The sequence below is a fragment of the Gossypium arboreum genome, chromosome 7 (assembly GCF_025698485.1).
Source record: "Gossypium arboreum isolate Shixiya-1 chromosome 7, ASM2569848v2, whole genome shotgun sequence".
Lineage (NCBI taxonomy): Eukaryota > Viridiplantae > Streptophyta > Magnoliopsida > Malvales > Malvaceae > Gossypium > Gossypium arboreum.
In genome coordinates, this window is record NC_069076.1 from 65,299,615 (window position 1) to 65,304,310 (window position 4,696).

Sequence of the window (4,696 nt, forward strand, 5' to 3'; positions counted from 1 at the left end):
AAACTTTGAGAGATAAGCAACTGATTTCTAAATTCAGCAAATGCGAGTTTTGACTTCGAGAGGTCAGATTTTTGGGACATATTGTTTCAACAGAAGGCATACGAGTTGATCCGAGCAAGATTTCAGCAGTTGTTAACTGGAAACCACTAAGAAACATGTCTCAAGTCAGAAGCTTTTTGGGATTATTGGTTATTATCGGCGTTTTGTAAAATGATTCTCGATGATTATGACGCCAATGATCAGATTGCTATAGAAAGATGTGAAATTCGACTGGCCCGAGAAACGTCAATAAAGTTTTGAACAGTTGAAAGCATTGTTAACTGAGGCATCAATTTTGGTTCAACCTGAGTCGAGTAAAGAGTTTGTGATTTTTAGTGAAGCATCATTGAACGATTTGGGTTGTGTTTTGATGCAAGAGGGTAAAGTGATAGCTTATGCCTCCAGACAGTTGAAAACACATGAAAAGAATTATCCAACGCACGACTTAGAGTTGGCCCTTATTGTTTTCGCATTGAAAATTTGGTGACATCATTTATAAGGTGAAAAGTGCACATCTTTAATGATCACAAAAGCTTGAAGTATATAATGACTCAAAAAGATTTGAATTTGCGACAACGAAGATGGCTCGAGCTACTAAAAGGTTATGAGTTAGTGATTGGTTATCATTTAGGGAAAGCGAATGTAGTCGCAGATGCTCTGAGTAGAAAATCTTTATTTGCTTTGCGAGCGACGAACACTTAGTTAACCTTATCTGATGATGGTTCGATTTTGGCTGAATTAAAAGCTAAATCGTTATTTCTTCAACAAATTTGTGAAGCTTAGAAGTGTGATAATGAATTGCAAGTTAAAAAGTGCAATGTGAATTGACTAGTGATTCAGACTCTCAAATCGGATTCGATGATTGTTTATTGTTTCGAGGTAGGATTTGTGTACCAAAGAATTCTGAGCTTATTTAGAAAATTTTACACAAAGTACACAGTGGTTGTTTATTCGTACATCCAGGGAGTAAAAAAATGTATAATGATTTAAAACAATTGTATTGGTGGTTAGGCATGAAACGAGACATTTCAAAGTTTGTGTCGAGATGCTTAGTTTGTCAACAATTCAAAGTCGAACATCAAATACCTTTGGGATTACTACAGCCTGTGATGATACCAGAGTAGAAAAGGGATAAAGTTACGAAGGATTCTGTATCAGGATTACCCCTATCTCCGAAAAAGAAAGATGTTGTTTCGGTTGTCGTTGATCGACTAACAAAGTTTGCACATTTCATTCCAGTACGTACAGACTTTTTGCTTGATAGATTAGTTGAATTGGACATTTTTAGATCGTTAGATTGCACAGAGTGCCAGTTTCTATTATTTCAGATAAAGACCTGAGGTTTACGTCGCAATTTTTGAAGAAATTGGAAGAAGCTTTGGGTATACGGTTGCACATTAGTATCGTATTTCATCCGTAAACCGATGGTCAGTCTGAGAGAGTAATTCAGATTCTCGAAAATATGCTTCGTTGTTGTATTTTAGAGTTTGAAGGCAACTGGGAGAAATATTTATCATTGGTTGAATTCACGTATAACAATAGTTTTCAATCGAGCATAAATATGGCACCGTATGAAGCATTGTATGGTTGCAAATGTCAAACTCCATTATATTAGACTGAGCTTAGTGGGAAAAAGATTCATGGGGTTGATTTGATTAGGGAGACTGAACAGAAAATGAAAGTAATTCGCGACTATTTGAAAATAGCTTCAGATCGATAGAAATCGTATGCAGATTTGAAACATAAAGACATTGAATTTCAAATCGGCACCAAAGTATTTTTGAAAGAATCTCCATGGAAGAAAATTCTTCGATTTGATCGCAAAGGAAAATTGAGTCCTCGATTCATTGGGTCGTACGAGCTCATCGAAAGAATAGGGCCAGTGGATATCAGTTAGCTTTATCGGCAGAGTTAGAAAAGATCCACAATGAATTTCATGTTTCGATGTTACGACGATACCGATTAGATCCATCTCATGTAATTTCTCTAGCAGAGATTGAAATTCAACTTGATATGACGTATAACGAAGAACTTATCAGAATTCTAGCTCGAGAGGTTAAAAAATTGACAAATAAACACATAGCTTTAGTGAAGGTACTTTGGCAATGGCACGGGGTCAAGGAAGCCACGTGGGAACCCAAGGAAGCTATGAGAAAACAGTACCCTAACCTCTTTTTTGGTAAAATCTTTCGGGGAGGAAAATTCCTAAGAGGGAGAGTTATAATAGCCCATTTTTAGTCAAATCAAAATAGTGGTTTCGGGACCACAAATCTGAAGTTGAAATAATTATTTTGTTATTATTTTAATGTTTACAACATGATAATATGATTGTTTGAAAATTTTGTTAAGAAATTTTATCATTTAAATGTTTAATTGATAAAAAGGACTAAATCGCGTAAAATGTGAAAGTTATGTTCTAATAGCTAAAGGTATTAAATGGATATGGAATTAAATATTGGAGGTCCTTATGTGATAAATAGACCATTGGTTACTTAAGTGGACATTTATGGACATCTTTTAAGTGATTTTTGTTAATTAAGTAAAAGGTTAATTTTTGAATTTAATAAATAATGGTTAATTAAAATAAAAAGAAAAACAAATCTTCATCTTTAAACGTAATCTTCAATAGAAAATTAAAGAGAAAAAGAATCCATGGTAACTTTACATTAGGCCATGCTATCCTTGCTCAATTAGGTCTGGTTTTTGTCTCGTTTTTAATGATTTCTATGTTTTTGAGATTGTTGTAGCTTAATCTAGCTAGCCCATGGGCTAATTTGCAAAATTGTTAAAGGATTAGGGTTTTTCCATTGATGAATTAGTATGTGTTTTGATGTTTGATGATAGAAAATGTATGCTTGTTGTTAGATAAACAACATTTGTAAAGTGATTTTTAGTAAAATGTCCAAATAGGGATTAAATTGTGAAATGTGTAAAATTCATGGTTAATCTTTGAAATAAATGAAAAATGTGGGCTGCTAGGGACCTAATTGAAATTCGTCTAGCATGGGTTTAGGTTGAAGTGCATGAATTTGTATTTTTATGAGATAAGAACTAAATTGTAAAAATGTTAAAATATTAGGGGCAAAAGTGTAAAGTTGCCTTAATGTGTATTTTGGACTAAATTTAATAGATTGATAATTAAATAAAATAATTTTGATTTCATTTAGATTAAGAAAAGTGAAATACGGATTTAGGTCGGGGAAAGAACAATGTTTCAGACTAATTGACTTATTTCACCGTTTTTCATTCGAGGTAATTTCATATGTAATAAGCATTGTTATATTTATGTTTAAAATGCTTTGATATTGCATAAATTTTGAATTCATGTTGAAACTCAGGAATAGATTAGGATACGAATGACATGTCATTAGGGGTTATGTGATTTGGGTGCTGGTCCATACGTCCTACCGGTGGCTGAGTTATCCGGCATGTGTTGCAGATACTCCTCAGCTTGTGTGAGCAACACTGTGTAGCTTTGTCATGACCGTCAGCTTATGTGAGCAGATCCGTTGATAGCTCGAGAGTGAGAATTATATGTGATACGAGATTGTGATAGCTTCGGCTATGTATGTGGCACTTAGGGTGCGAGTTTCCTGTGTATCTGATAGTATTCCAAAATGGTTCAACTAGCATGTCAAAGACATGGATAAGCATGAGACTAGTAAGAGACAGTACAGGTATGTACAAGAATCGTATAGGTATTGAATCGTATGTACAAGAACTGTATAGGTATTGAATAGATGAAACTTGTGAATTTCAAAACTAATCTTGTGATTGATTATGTGGAAGGTTTGTTAGCTAATATGACTTATGTGATGATATATTCAATTGTTTGAATGGTGTATTTATGATTAATTGAGTATATTTTATACGAGCTTACTGAGATTTATAACTTATACAGTTTATTTTTCCATATTTTATACTGATGTCAAAGCTAGCTCGGATTCGAAAATCGTCGGAGACTTCATCACACTATCCAACTATCACTTTGGTACTTTTGAATCTATGTTTTTGGACATATGGCATGTATAGGATTATGGTCATTTTGATATATAGTTTGGTCATGAATTTGGTCATTTGAAATGGCTTGTAAATGTTAAGTATTTACTTTTGTGCATAGCCATGAGAGTTGGCTTATATTGGTTGATTTGGTTGTGTATATATATATGTAAATGGCCTTTGTCTTGTGTTGATAATTGCTATGCTAATGGTTGTGGTGAATGGTTGATTTTTGAAAAGTTGTATGCTTGTGAGTTTAGGCATAATGATACATGTTTGAAAGTGTCTATTTAGTTGAAACATGAATGTGAATTTGGTATAAATGGAACGGTCTATTTTGTTATTTATGTGTATTGTGGATGATGGTATAGAACTAGTATGAATTAGGCTTGATTTAGTTGGTTTGATTGCCTATTTATGTCATGTTTTGGTGCCATTTGGTTTGGTGTAGGTATATACAAATTTGGGTGGCAAGATGGCTTGGTAAATAGCCCATTTTTGTCCACATGGGCAACGAAACGGGCGTGTGTCTCAACCGTGTGTGACACATGGTCAGGTTACACGGTCGTGTGGCCCCTAGTGTTGAATTAAAAATCAAGTCTGTATACTCCACACGACCTAGCACACAGGCCTGTGACTTGGCTATGTGGCACAAGCC